Genomic DNA, 17043 nt, shown 5'->3' with positions numbered 1-17043 from the left:
CAAATATGTTATTTAGAATGTTGACGAACATTCCATTCTAGAATGGTCAGACATTGCTTTTAGAATGTTGGCGAACATTACATTCCAGAATCGTCAGAAATTGCTTTTAGAATGTCAGCGAACATTTCATTCTAGAATTGTCAAGCATGTGATTTAGAATGTTGACGAACATTCCATTCCAGAATCGTCAGACATTGTTTTTAGAATGTCGGCGAACATTCCATTCTAGAATTGTCAAACATGTGATTTAGAATATTGACGAGCATTCCATTCAAGAATTGTCAAAAATGTGATTTAGAATGTTGACGAACATTCCATTCCAGAATTGTCAGACTTTGCTTTTAGAATGTTGGCGAACATTCCATTCCAGAATCGTCAGACATTGCTTTTAGAATGTTGGCGAACATTTCATTCTAGAATTATCAAACATGTGATTTAGAATGTTGACGAACATTCCATTAGAATGTTGACGAACATTCCATTCCAGAATGGTCAGACATTGATTTTAGAATGTTGGCGAACATTTCATTCTAGAATTATAAAACATGTGATTTAGAATGTTGACAAACATTCCATTCTAGAATTTTCAAACATTCAAACAACGTTATGGAATTCTGATGAACATTACATTCTAGAATTGTCAAACATGTGATTTAGAATGTTGACGACCATTCCATTCCAGAATCGTCAGACATTGTTTTTAGAATGTCGGCGAACATTCCATTCTAGAATTGTCAAACATGTGATTTAGAATGTTGAAGAACATTCCATTCCAGAATCGTCAGACAATGTTTTTAGAATATCGGTGAACATTCCATTCTAGAATGTTGACAAACATTCTAAAAAAAACATTTTTTGTCAAAAATGTGATTTAGAATGTTGGCGAACATTACATTCTAGAACTGTCAGACATGTGATTTAGAATGTTGACAAACATTCCATTCTAGAATGGTCAGACATTTCTTTTAGAATGTCGGCGAACATTCCATTCTAGAATTGTCAAACATGTGATTTGGAATGTTGACGAACATTCAATTCCAGAATCGTCAGACTTTGCTTTTAGAATGTTGGCGAACATTCCATTCCAGAATCGTCAGACATTGCTTTTAGAATGTTGTCGAACATTACATTCTAGAATTATCAAACATGTGATTTAGAATGTTGACGAACATTCCATACTAGAATGTTGACAAACATTCCATTCTAGAATTTTCAAACATTCAAACAACGTTCTGGAATTCTGACGAACATTCCATTCTAGAACTGTCAAGCATTGTTATTAGGATGTTTACGAACATTCCATTCTAGAATTGTCAAACATGTGATTTAGAATGTTGATGAACATTCCATTCTAGAATGGTCAGACATTGCTTTTAGAATGTCGGCGAACATTCCATTCTAGAATTGTCAAACATGTGATTTAGAATGTTGACGAACATTCCATTAGAATGTTGACGAACATTCCATTCCAGAATGGTCAGACATTGCTTTTACAATATCGGCGAACATTCCATTCTAGAATTGTCAAACATGTGATTTAGAATGTTGGCAAACATTCCATTCTAGAATTGTCAAACATGTGATTTAGAATGTTGGCGAACATTCCGTTCTAGAATTATCAAACATGTGATTTAGAATGTTGACGAACATTCTATTCTCGAATGTTGACAAACATTCCATTCTAGAATTTTCAAACATTCAAACAACGTTATGGAATTCTGATGAACATTCCATTCTAGAATTGTCAAACATGTGATTTAGAATGTTGATGCACATTCCATTCTAGAATGGTCAGACATTGCTTTCAGAATGTCGGCGAACATTCCATTCTAGAATTGTCAAACATGTGATTTAGAATGTTGACGAACATTCCATTAGAATGTTGACGAACATTCCATTCCAGAATGGTCAGACATTGCTTTTAGAATGTTGGCGAACATTCCATTCTAGAATTGTCAAACATGTGATTTAGAATGTTGACGAACATTCCATTCTAGAATTGTCAGACAATGTGATGTAGAATGATCGCGAACATTCCATTCTAGAATTGTCAAAAATGTGATTTAGAATGTTGGCGAACATTACATTCTAGAACTGTCAGACATGCGATTTAGAATGTTGACAAACATTCCATTCTAGAATGGTCAGACATTGCTTTTAGAATGTCGGCGAACATTCCATTCTAGAATTGTCAAACATGTGATATAGAATGTTGACGAACATTCCATTCCAGAATCGTCAGACTTTGCTTTTAGAATGTTGGCGAACATTCCATTCCAGAATCGTCAGATATTGCTTTTAGAATGTTGGCGAACATTCCATTCTAGAATTATCAAACATGTGATTTAGAATGTTGACGAACATTCCATTCTAGAATGTTGACAAACATTCCATTCTAGAATTTTCAAACATTCAAACAACGTTATGGAATTCTGACGAACATTCCATTCTAGAATTGTCAAGCATGTGATTTAGAATGTTGATAAACATTCCATTCTAGAATGGTCAGACATTGCTTTTAGAATGTCGGCGAACATTCCATTCTAGAATTGTCAAACATGTGATTTAGAATGTTGGCGAACATTCCATTCTAGAATTGTCAAAAATGTGATTTAGAATGTTGACGAACATTCCATTCTAGAATGGTCTGACATTGCTTTTAGAATATCAGCGACCATTCCATTCTAGAATTGTCAAACATGTGATTTAGAATGTTGACGTACATTCCATTCCAGAATCGTCATACTTTGCTTTTAGAATGTTAGCGAACATTCCATTCTAGAATCGTCAGACATTGCTTTTAGAATGTTGGCGAACATTCCATTCTAGAATTATCAAACATGTGATTTAGAATGTTGACGAACATTCCATTCTAGAATGTTGACAAACATTCCATTCTAGAATTTTCAAACAACGTTATGGAATTCTGACGAACATTCCATTCTAGAACTGTCAAGCATTGTTATTAGGATGTTTACGAACATTCCATTCTTGAATTGTCAAATATGTGATTTGGAATGTTGACGAACATTCCATTCTAGAATGGTCAGACATTGCTTTTAGAATGTTGGCGAACATTAGATTCTAGAACTGTCAAACGTGATTTACAATGTTGACGAACATTCCATTCTAGAATGGTCATACATTGCTTTTAGAATGTTGGCGAACATTCCATTCCAGAATCGTCAGACATTGCTTTTAGAATGTCAGCGAACATTTCATTCATTCCATTCTAGAATGTTGACAATCATTCCATTCTAGAATTTTCAAACATTCAAACAACGTTCTGGAATTCTGACAAACATTCCATAATAGAACTGTCAAGCATTGCTATTAAGATGTTGACGAATATTCCATTCTAGAATTGTCAAATATGTTATTTAGAATGTTGACGAACATTCCATTCTAGAATGGTCAGACATTGCTTTTAGAATGTTGGCGAACATTACATTCCAGAATCGTCAGAAATTGCTTTTAGAATGTCAGCGAACATTTCATTCTAGAATTGTCAAGCATGTGATTTAGAATGTTGACGACCATTCCATTCCAGAATCGTCAGACATTGTTTTTAGAATGTCGGCGAACATTCCATTCTAGAATTGTCAAACATGTGATTTAGAATATTGACGAGCATTCCATTCAAGAATTGTCAAAAATGTGATTTAGAATGTTGACGAACATTCCATTCCAGAATTGTCAGACTTTGCTTTTAGAATGTTGGCGAACATTCCATTCCAGAATCGTCAGACATTGCTTTTAGAATGTTGACGAACATTCCATTAGAATGTTGACGAACATTCCATTCCAGAATGGTCAGACATTGCTTTTACAATATCGGCGAACATTCCATTCTAGAATTGTCAAACATGTGATTTAGAATGTTGGCAAACATTCCATTCTAGAATTGTCAAACATGTGATTTAGAATGTTGGCGAACATTCCATTCTAGAATTATCAAACATGTGATTTAGAATGTTGACGAACATTCTATTCTCGAATGTTGACAAACATTCCATTCTAGAATTTTCAAACATTCAAACAACGTTATTGAATTCTGATGAACATTCCATTCTAGAATTGTCAAACATGTGATTTAGAATGTTGATGCACATTCCATTCTAGAATGGTCAGACATTGCTTTCAGAATGTCGGCGAACATTCCATTCTAGAATTGTCAAACATGTGATTTAGAATGTTGACGAACATTCCATTAGAATGTTGACGAACATTCCATTCCAGAATGGTCAGACATTGCTTTTAGAATGTTGGCGAACATTCCATTCTAGAATTGTCAAACATGTGATTTAGAATGTTGACGAACATTCCATTCTAGAATTGTCAGACAATGTGATGTAGAATGATCGCGAACATTCCATTCTAGAATTGTCAAAAATGTGATTTAGAATGTCGGCGAACATTACATTCTAGAACTGTCAGACATGCGATTTAGAATGTTGACAAACATTCCATTCTAGAATGGTCAGACATTGCTTTTAGAATGTCGGCGAACATTCCATTCTAGAATTGTCAAACATGTGATATAGAATGTTGACGAACATTCCATTCCAGAATCGTCAGACTTTGCTTTTAGAATGTTGGCGAACATTCCATTCCAGAATCGTCAGATATTGCTTTTAGAATGTTGGCGAACATTCCATTCTAGAATTATCAAACATGTGATTTAGAATGTTGACGAACATTCCATTCTAGAATGTTGACAAACATTCCATTCTAGAATTTTCAAACATTCAAACAACGTTATGGAATTCTGACGAACATTCCATTCTAGAATTGTCAAGCATGTGATTTAGAATGTTGATAAACATTCCATTCTAGAATGGTCAGACATTGCTTTTAGAATGTCGGCGAACATTCCATTCTAGAATTGTCAGACAATGTGATTTAGAATGATCATGAACATTCCATTCTAGAATTGTCAAACATGTGATTTAGAATGTTGACGAGCATTCCATTCAAGAATTGTCAAACGTGATTTAGAATGTTGGCGAACATTACATTCTAGAATTTTCAAACATTCAAACTAAGTTCTGGAATTCTGACGAACATTCCATTCTAGAATTGTCAAACATGTGATTTAGAATGTTGACGAACATTCCATTCTAGAATTGTCAGACATTGCTTGTAGAATGTCGGCGAACATTACATTCTAGAATTGTCAAAAATATGATTTAGAATGTTGGCGAACTTTACATTCTAGAACTGACAAAAATGTGATTTAGAATGTTAGCGAACATTACATTCCAGAATGGTCAGACATTGCTATCAGAATGTCGGAGAACATTCCATCCTAGAATTGTCAAACATGTGATTTAGAATGTTGACGAGCATTCCATTCAAGAATTGTCAAACATGTGATTTAGAATGTTGGCGAACATTCCATTCTACAATGGTCAGACATTGCTTTTAGAATGTCGGCGAACATTCCATTCTAGAATTCTCAAACATGTAATTTAGAATGTTGACGAACATTCCATTCCAGAATGGTCAGACATTGCTTTTAGAATGTTGGCGAACATTCCATTCTAGAATTGTCAAACATGTGATTTAGAATGTTGACGAACATTCCATTCTAGAATTGTCAGACAATGTGATGTAGAATGATCGCGAACATTCCATTCTAGAATTGTCAAAAATGTGATTTAGAATGTTGGCGAACATTACATTCTAGAACTGTCAGACATGCGATTTAGAATGTTGACAAACATTCCATTCTAGAATGGTCAGACATTGCTTTTAGAATGTCGGCGAACATTCCATTCTAGAATTGTCAAACATGTGATTTGGAATGTTGACGAACATTCAATTCCAGAATCGTCAGACTTTGCTTTTAGAATGTTGGCGAACATTCCATTCCAGAATCGTCAGACATTGCTTTTAGAATGTTGTCGAACATTACATTCTAGAATTATCAAACATGTGATTTAGAATGTTGACGAACATTCCATACTAGAATGTTGACAAACATTCCATTCTAGAATTTTCAAACATTCAAACAACGTTCTGGAATTCTGACGAACATTCCATTCTAGAACTGTCAAGCATTGTTATTAGGATGTTTACGAACATTCCATTCTAGAATTGTCAAACATGTGATTTAGAATGTTGATGAACATTCCATTCTAGAATGGTCAGACATTGCTTTTAGAATGTCGGCGAACATTCCATTCTAGAATTGTCAAACATGTGATTTAGAATGTTGACGAACATTCCATTAGAATGTTGACGAACATTCCATTCCAGAATGGTCAGACATTGCTTTTACAATATCGGCGAACATTCCATTCTAGAATTGTCAAACATGTGATTTAGAATGTTGGCAAACATTCCATTCTAGAATTGTCAAACATGTGATTTAGAATGTTGGCGAACATTCCGTTCTAGAATTATCAAACATGTGATTTAGAATGTTGACGAACATTCTATTCTCGAATGTTGACAAACATTCCATTCTAGAATTTTCAAACATTCAAACAACGTTATGGAATTCTGATGAACATTCCATTCTAGAATTGTCAAACATGTGATTTAGAATGTTGATGCACATTCCATTCTAGAATGGTCAGACATTGCTTTCAGAATGTCGGCGAACATTCCATTCTAGAATTGTCAAACATGTGATTTAGAATGTTGACGAACATTCCATTAGAATGTTGACGAACATTCCATTCCAGAATGGTCAGACATTGCTTTTAGAATGTTGGCGAACATTCCATTCTAGAATTGTCAAACATGTGATTTAGAATGTTGACGAACATTCCATTCTAGAATTGTCAGACAATGTGATGTAGAATGATCGCGAACATTCCATTCTAGAATTGTCAAAAATGTGATTTAGAATGTTGGCGAACATTACATTCTAGAACTGTCAGACATGCGATTTAGAATGTTGACAAACATTCCATTCTAGAATGGTCAGACATTGCTTTTAGAATGTCGGCGAACATTCCATTCTAGAATTGTCAAACATGTGATATAGAATGTTGACGAACATTCCATTCCAGAATCGTCAGACTTTGCTTTTAGAATGTTGGCGAACATTCCATTCCAGAATCGTCAGATATTGCTTTTAGAATGTTGGCGAACATTCCATTCTAGAATTATCAAACATGTGATTTAGAATGTTGACGAACATTCCATTCTAGAATGTTGACAAACATTCCATTCTAGAATTTTCAAACATTCAAACAACGTTATGGAATTCTGACGAACATTCCATTCTAGAATTGTCAAGCATGTGATTTAGAATGTTGATAAACATTCCATTCTAGAATGGTCAGACATTGCTTTTAGAATGTCGGCGAACATTCCATTCTAGAATTGTCAGACAATGTGATGTAGAATGATCGCGAACATTCCATTCTAGAATTGTCAAAAATGTGATTTAGAATGTTGGCGAACATTACATTCTAGAACTGTCAGACATGCGATTTAGAATGTTGACAAACATTCCATTCTAGAATGGTCAGACATTGCTTTTAGAATGTCGGCGAACATTCCATTCTAGAATTGTCAAACATGTGATATAGAATGTTGACGAACATTCCATTCCAGAATCGTCAGACTTTGGTTTTAGAATGTTGGCGAACATTCCATTCCAGAATCGTCAGATATTGCTTTTAGAATGTTGGCGAACATTCCATTCTAGAATTATCAAACATGTGATTTAGAATGTTGACGAACATTCCATTCTAGAATGTTGACAAACATTCCATTCTAGAATTTTCAAACATTCAAACAACGCTATGGAATTCTGACGAACATTCCATTCTAGAATTGTCAAGCATGTGATTTAGAATGTTGATAAACATTCCATTCTAGAATGGTCAAGCATTGTTATTAGGATGTTTACGAACATTCCATTCTTGAATTGTCAAATATGTTATTTAGAATGTTGACGAACATTCCATTCTAGAATGGTCAGACATTGCTTTTAGAATGTTGGCGAACATTACATTCCAGAATCGTCAGAAATTGCTTTTAGAATGTCAGCGAACATTTCATTCTAGAATTGTCAAGCATGTGATTTAGAATGTTGACGACCATTCCATTCCAGAATCGTCAGACATTGTTTTTAGAATGTCGGCGAACATTCCATTCTAGAATTGTCAAGCATGTGATTTAGAATGTTGACGAGCATTCCATTCCAGAATCGTCAGACATTGTTTTTAGAATGTCGGCGAACATTCCATTCTAGAATTGTCAAACATGTGATTTAGAATATTGACGAGCATTCCATTCAAGAATTGTCAAAAATGTGATTTAGAATGTTGACGAACATTCCATTCCAGAATTGTCAGACTTTGCTTTTAGAATGTTGGCGAACATTCCATTCCAGAATCGTCAGACATTGCTTTTAGAATGTTGACGAACATTCCATTAGAATGTTGACGAACATTCCATTCCAGAATGGTCAGACATTGCTTTTACAATATCGGCGAACATTCCATTCTAGAATTGTCAAACATGTGATTTAGAATGTTGGCAAACATTCCATTCTAGAATTGTCAAACATGTGATTTAGAATGTTGGCGAACATTCCATTCTAGAATTATCAAACATGTGATTTAGAATGTTGACGAACATTCTATTCTCGAATGTTGACAAACATTCCATTCTAGAATTTTCAAACATTCAAACAACGTTATTGAATTCTGATGAACATTCCATTCTAGAATTGTCAAACATGTGATTTAGAATGTTGATGCACATTCCATTCTAGAATGGTCAGACATTGCTTTCAGAATGTCGGCGAACATTCCATTCTAGAATTGTCAAACATGTGATTTAGAATGTTGACGAACATTCCATTAGAATGTTGACGAACATTCCATTCCAGAATGGTCAGACATTGCTTTTAGAATGTTGGCGAACATTCCATTCTAGAATTGTCAAACATGTGATTTAGAATGTTGACGAACATTCCATTCTAGAATTGTCAGACAATGTGATGTAGAATGATCGCGAACATTCCATTCTAGAATTGTCAAAAATGTGATTTAGAATGTCGGCGAACATTACATTCTAGAACTGTCAGACATGCGATTTAGAATGTTGACAAACATTCCATTCTAGAATGGTCAGACATTGCTTTTAGAATGTCGGCGAACATTCCATTCTAGAATTGTCAAACATGTGATATAGAATGTTGACGAACATTCCATTCCAGAATCGTCAGACTTTGCTTTTAGAATGTTGGCGAACATTCCATTCCAGAATCGTCAGATATTGCTTTTAGAATGTTGGCGAACATTCCATTCTAGAATTATCAAACATGTGATTTAGAATGTTGACGAACATTCCATTCTAGAATGTTGACAAACATTCCATTCTAGAATTTTCAAACATTCAAACAACGTTATGGAATTCTGACGAACATTCCATTCTAGAATTGTCAAGCATGTGATTTAGAATGTTGATAAACATTCCATTCTAGAATGGTCAGACATTGCTTTTAGAATGTCGGCGAACATTCCATTCTAGAATTGTCAGACAATGTGATTTAGAATGATCATGAACATTCCATTCTAGAATTGTCAAACATGTGATTTAGAATGTTGACGAGCATTCCATTCAAGAATTGTCAAACGTGATTTAGAATGTTGGCGAACATTACATTCTAGAATTTTCAAACATTCAAACTAAGTTCTGGAATTCTGACGAACATTCCATTCTAGAATTGTCAAACATGTGATTTAGAATGTTGACGAACATTCCATTCTAGAATTGTCAGACATTGCTTGTAGAATGTCGGCGAACATTACATTCTAGAATTGTCAAAAATATGATTTAGAATGTTGGCGAACTTTACATTCTAGAACTGACAAAAATGTGATTTAGAATGTTAGCGAACATTACATTCCAGAATGGTCAGACATTGCTATCAGAATGTCGGAGAACATTCCATCCTAGAATTGTCAAACATGTGATTTAGAATGTTGACGAGCATTCCATTCAAGAATTGTCAAACATGTGATTTAGAATGTTGGCGAACATTCCATTCTACAATGGTCAGACATTGCTTTTAGAATGTCGGCGAACATTCCATTCTAGAATTCTCAAACATGTAATTTAGAATGTTGACGAACATTCCATTCCAGAATGGTCAGACATTGCTTTTAGAATGTTGGCGAACATTCCATTCTAGAATTGTCAAACATGTGATTTAGAATGTTGACGAACATTCCATTCTAGAATTGTCAGACAATGTGATGTAGAATGATCGCGAACATTCCATTCTAGAATTGTCAAAAATGTGATTTAGAATGTTGGCGAACATTACATTCTAGAACTGTCAGACATGCGATTTAGAATGTTGACAAACATTCCATTCTAGAATGGTCAGACATTGCTTTTAGAATGTCGGCGAACATTCCATTCTAGAATTGTCAAACATGTGATTTGGAATGTTGACGAACATTCAATTCCAGAATCGTCAGACTTTGCTTTTAGAATGTTGGCGAACATTCCATTCCAGAATCGTCAGACATTGCTTTTAGAATGTTGTCGAACATTACATTCTAGAATTATCAAACATGTGATTTAGAATGTTGACGAACATTCCATACTAGAATGTTGACAAACATTCCATTCTAGAATTTTCAAACATTCAAACAACGTTCTGGAATTCTGACGAACATTCCATTCTAGAACTGTCAAGCATTGTTATTAGGATGTTTACGAACATTCCATTCTAGAATTGTCAAACATGTGATTTAGAATGTTGATGAACATTCCATTCTAGAATGGTCAGACATTGCTTTTAGAATGTCGGCGAACATTCCATTCTAGAATTGTCAAACATGTGATTTAGAATGTTGACGAACATTCCATTAGAATGTTGACGAACATTCCATTCCAGAATGGTCAGACATTGCTTTTACAATATCGGCGAACATTCCATTCTAGAATTGTCAAACATGTGATTTAGAATGTTGGCAAACATTCCATTCTAGAATTGTCAAACATGTGATTTAGAATGTTGGCGAACATTCCGTTCTAGAATTATCAAACATGTGATTTAGAATGTTGACGAACATTCTATTCTCGAATGTTGACAAACATTCCATTCTAGAATTTTCAAACATTCAAACAACATTATGGAATTCTGATGAACATTCCATTCTAGAATTGTCAAACATGTGATTTAGAATGTTGATGCACATTCCATTCTAGAATGGTCAGACATTGCTTTCAGAATGTCGGCGAACATTCCATTCTAGAATTGTCAAACATGTGATTTAGAATGTTGACGAACATTCCATTAGAATGTTGACGAACATTCCATTCCAGAATGGTCAGACATTGCTTTTAGAATGTTGGCGAACATTCCATTCTAGAATTGTCAAACATGTGATTTAGAATGTTGACGAACATTCCATTCTAGAATTGTCAGACAATGTGATGTAGAATGATCGCGAACATTCCATTCTAGAATTGTCAAAAATGTGATTTAGAATGTTGGCGAACATTACATTCTAGAACTGTCAGACATGCGATTTAGAATGTTGACAAACATTCCATTCTAGAATGGTCAGACATTGCTTTTAGAATGTCGGCGAACATTCCATTCTAGAATTGTCAAACATGTGATATAGAATGTTGACGAACATTCCATTCCAGAATCGTCAGACTTTGCTTTTAGAATGTTGGCGAACATTCCATTCCAGAATCGTCAGATATTGCTTTTAGAATGTTGGCGAACATTCCATTCTAGAATTATCAAACATGTGATTTAGAATGTTGACGAACATTCCATTCTAGAATGTTGACAAACATTCCATTCTAGAATTTTCAAACATTCAAACAACGTTATGGAATTCTGACGAACATTCCATTCTAGAATTGTCAAGCATGTGATTTAGAATGTTGATAAACATTCCATTCTAGAATGGTCAGACATTGCTTTTAGAATGTCGGCGAACATTCCATTCTAGAATTGTCAGACAATGTGATGTAGAATGATCGCGAACATTCCATTCTAGAATTGTCAAAAATGTGATTTAGAATGTTGGCGAACATTACATTCTAGAACTGTCAGACATGCGATTTAGAATGTTGACAAACATTCCATTCTAGAATGGTCAGACATTGCTTTTAGAATGTCGGCGAACATTCCATTCTAGAATTGTCAAACATGTGATATAGAATGTTGACGAACATTCCATTCCAGAATCGTCAGACTTTGGTTTTAGAATGTTGGCGAACATTCCATTCCAGAATCGTCAGATATTGCTTTTAGAATGTTGGCGAACATTCCATTCTAGAATTATCAAACATGTGATTTAGAATGTTGACGAACATTCCATTCTAGAATGTTGACAAACATTCCATTCTAGAATTTTCAAACATTCAAACAACGCTATGGAATTCTGACGAACATTCCATTCTAGAATTGTCAAGCATGTGATTTAGAATGTTGATAAACATTCCATTCTAGAATGGTCAAGCATTGTTATTAGGATGTTTACGAACATTCCATTCTTGAATTGTCAAATATGTTATTTAGAATGTTGACGAACATTCCATTCTAGAATGGTCAGACATTGCTTTTAGAATGTTGGCGAACATTACATTCCAGAATCGTCAGAAATTGCTTTTAGAATGTCAGCGAACATTTCATTCTAGAATTGTCAAGCATGTGATTTAGAATGTTGACGACCATTCCATTCCAGAATCGTCAGACATTGTTTTTAGAATGTCGGCGAACATTCCATTCTAGAATTGTCAAACATGTGATTTAGAATATTGACGAGCATTCCATTCTAGAATTATCAAACATGTGATTTAGAATGTTGACGAACATTCCATTAGAATGTTGACGAACATTCCATTCCAGAATGGTCAGACATTGATTTTAGAATGTTGGCGAACATTTCATTCTAGAATTATAAAACATGTGATTTAGAATGTTGACAAACATTCCATTCTAGAATTTTCAAACATTCAAACAACGTTATGGAATTCTGATGAACATTACATTCTAGAATTGTCAAACATGTGATTTAGAATGTTGACGACCATTCCATTCCAGAATCGTCAGACATTGTTTTTAGAATGTCGGCGAACATTCCATTCTAGAATTGTCAGACAATGTGATGTAGAATGATCGCGAACATTCCATTCTAGAATTGTCAAAAATGTGATTTAGAATGTTGGCGAACATTACATTCTAGAACTGTCAGACATGCGATTTAGAATGTTGACAAACATTCCATTCTAGAATGGTCAGACATTGCTTTTAGAATGTCGGCGAACATTCCATTCTAGAATTGTCAAACATGTGATTTGGAATGTTGACGAACATTCAATTCCAGAATCGTCAGACTTTGCTTTTAGAATGTTGGCGAACATTCCATTCCAGAATCGTCAGACATTGCTTTTAGAATGTTGTCGAACATTACATTCTAGAATTATCAAACATGTGATTTAGAATGTTGACGAACATTCCATACTAGAATGTTGACAAACATTCCATTCTAGAATTTTCAAACATTCAAACAACGTTCTGGAATTCTGACGAACATTCCATTCTAGAACTGTCAAGCATTGTTATTAGGATGTTTACGAACATTCCATTCTAGAATTGTCAAACATGTGATTTAGAATGTTGATGAACATTCCATTCTAGAATGGTCAGACATTGCTTTTAGAATGTCGGCGAACATTCCATTCTAGAATTGTCAAACATGTGATTTAGAATGTTGACGAACATTCCATTAGAATGTTGACGAACATTCCATTCCAGAATGGTCAGACATTGCTTTTACAATATCGGCGAACATTCCATTCTAGAATTGTCAAACATGTGATTTAGAATGTTGGCAAACATTCCATTCTAGAATTGTCAAACATGTGATTTAGAATGTTGGCGAACATTCCGTTCTAGAATTATCAAACATGTGATTTAGAATGTTGACGAACATTCTATTCTCGAATGTTGACAAACATTCCATTCTAGAATTTTCAAACATTCAAACAACGTTATGGAATTCTGATGAACATTCCATTCTAGAATTGTCAAACATGTGATTTAGAATGTTGATGCACATTCCATTCTAGAATGGTCAGACATTGCTTTCAGAATGTCGGCGAACATTCCATTCTAGAATTGTCAAACATGTGATTTAGAATGTTGACGAACATTCCATTAGAATGTTGACGAACATTCCATTCCAGAATGGTCAGACATTGCTTTTAGAATGTTGGCGAACATTCCATTCTAGAATTGTCAAACATGTGATTTAGAATGTTGACGAACATTCCATTCTAGAATTGTCAGACAATGTGATGTAGAATGATCGCGAACATTCCATTCTAGAATTGTCAAAAATGTGATTTAGAATGTTGGCGAACATTACATTCTAGAACTGTCAGACATGCGATTTAGAATGTTGACAAACATTCCATTCTAGAATGGTCAGACATTGCTTTTAGAATGTCGGCGAACATTCCATTCTAGAATTGTCAAACATGTGATATAGAATGTTGACGAACATTCCATTCCAGAATCGTCAGACTTTGCTTTTAGAATGTTGGCGAACATTCCATTCCAGAATCGTCAGATATTGCTTTTAGAATGTTGGCGAACATTCCATTCTAGAATTATCAAACATGTGATTTAGAATGTTGACGAACATTCCATTCTAGAATGTTGACAAACATTCCATTCTAGAATTTTCAAACATTCAAACAACGTTATGGAATTCTGACGAACATTCCATTCTAGAATTGTCAAGCATGTGATTTAGAATGTTGATAAACATTCCATTCTAGAATGGTCAGACATTGCTTTTAGAATGTCGGCGAACATTCCATTCTAGAATTGTCAGACAATGTGATGTAGAATGATCGCGAACATTCCATTCTAGAATTGTCAAAAATGTGATTTAGAATGTTGGCGAACATTACATTCTAGAACTGTCAGACATGCGATTTAGAATGTTGACAAACATTCCATTCTAGAATGGTCAGACATTGCTTTTAGAATGTCGGCGAACATTCCATTCTAGAATTGTCAAACATGTGATATAGAATGTTGACGAACATTCCATTCCAGAATCGTCAGACTTTGGTTTTAGAATGTTGGCGAACATTCCATTCCAGAATCGTCAGATATTGCTTTTAGAATGTTGGCGAACATTCCATTCTAGAATTATCAAACATGTGATTTAGAATGTTGACGAACATTCCATTCTAGAATGTTGACAAACATTCCATTCTAGAATTTTCAAACATTCAAACAACGCTATGGAATTCTGACGAACATTCCATTCTAGAATTGTCAAGCATGTGATTTAGAATGTTGATAAACATTCCATTCTAGAATGGTCAAGCATTGTTATTAGGATGTTTACGAACATTCCATTCTTGAATTGTCAAATATGTTATTTAGAATGTTGACGAACATTCCATTCTAGAATGGTCAGACATTGCTTTTAGAATGTTGGCGAACATTACATTCCAGAATCGTCAGAAATTGCTTTTAGAATGTCAGCGAACATTTCATTCTAGAATTGTCAAGCATGTGATTTAGAATGTTGACGACCATTCCATTCCAGAATCGTCAGACATTGTTTTTAGAATGTCGGCGAACATTCCATTCTAGAATTGTCAAACATGTGATTTAGAATATTGACGAGCATTCCATTCTAGAATTATCAAACATGTGATTTAGAATGTTGACGAACATTCCATTAGAATGTTGACGAACATTCCATTCCAGAATGGTCAGACATTGATTTTAGAATGTTGGCGAACATTTCATTCTAGAATTATAAAACATGTGATTTAGAATGTTGACAAACATTCCATTCTAGAATTTTCAAACATTCAAACAACGTTATGGAATTCTGATGAACATTACATTCTAGAATTGTCAAACATGTGATTTAGAATGTTGACGACCATTCCATTCCAGAATCGTCAGACATTGTTTTTAGAATGTCGGCGAACATTCCATTCTAGAATTGTCAGACAATGTGATGTAGAATGATCGCGAACATTCCATTCTAGAATTGTCAAAAATGTGATTTAGAATGTTGGCGAACATTACATTCTAGAACTGTCAGACATGCGATTTAGAATGTTGACAAACATTCCATTCTAGAATGGTCAGACATTGCTTTTAGAATGTCGGCGAACATTCCATTCTAGAATTGTCAAACATGTGATTTGGAATGTTGACGAACATTCAATTCCAGAATCGTCAGACTTTGCTTTTAGAATGTTGGCGAACATTCCATTCCAGAATCGTCAGACATTGCTTTTAGAATGTTGTCGAACATTACATTCTAGAATTATCAAACATGTGATTTAGAATGTTGACGAACATTCCATACTAGAATGTTGACAAACATTCCATTCTAGAATTTTCAAACATTCAAACAACGTTCTGGAATTCTGACGAACATTCCATTCTAGAACTGTCAAGCATTGTTATTAGGATGTTTACGAACATTCCATTCTAGAATTGTCAAACATGTGATTTAGAATGTTGATGAACATTCCATTCTAGAATGGTCAGACATTGCTTTTAGAATGTCGGCGAACATTCCATTCTAGAATTGTCAAACATGTGATTTAGAATGTTGACGAACATTCCATTAGAATGTTGACGAACATTCCATTCCAGAATGGTCAGACATTGCTTTTACAATATCGGCGAACATTCCATTCTAGAATTGTCAAACATGTGATTTAGAATGTTGGCAAACATTCCATTCTAGAATTGTCAAACATGTGATTTAGAATGTTGGCGAACATTCCGTTCTAGAATTATCAAACATGTGATTTAGAATGTTGACGAACATTCTATTCTCGAATGTTGACAAACATTCCATTCTAGAATTTTCAAACATTCAAACAACGTTATGGAATTCTGATGAACATTCCATTCTAGAATTGTCAAACATGTGATTTAGAATGTTGATGCACATTCCATTCTAGAATGGTCAGACATTGCTTTCAGAATGTCGGCGAACATTCCATTCTAGAATTGTCAAACATGTGATTTAGAATGTTGAC

Source organism: Chaetodon auriga, chromosome 20 (genome assembly GCF_051107435.1).
Source record: "Chaetodon auriga isolate fChaAug3 chromosome 20, fChaAug3.hap1, whole genome shotgun sequence".
NCBI lineage: Eukaryota > Metazoa > Chordata > Actinopteri > Chaetodontiformes > Chaetodontidae > Chaetodon > Chaetodon auriga.
This window is presented reverse-complemented; position numbering follows the sequence as displayed.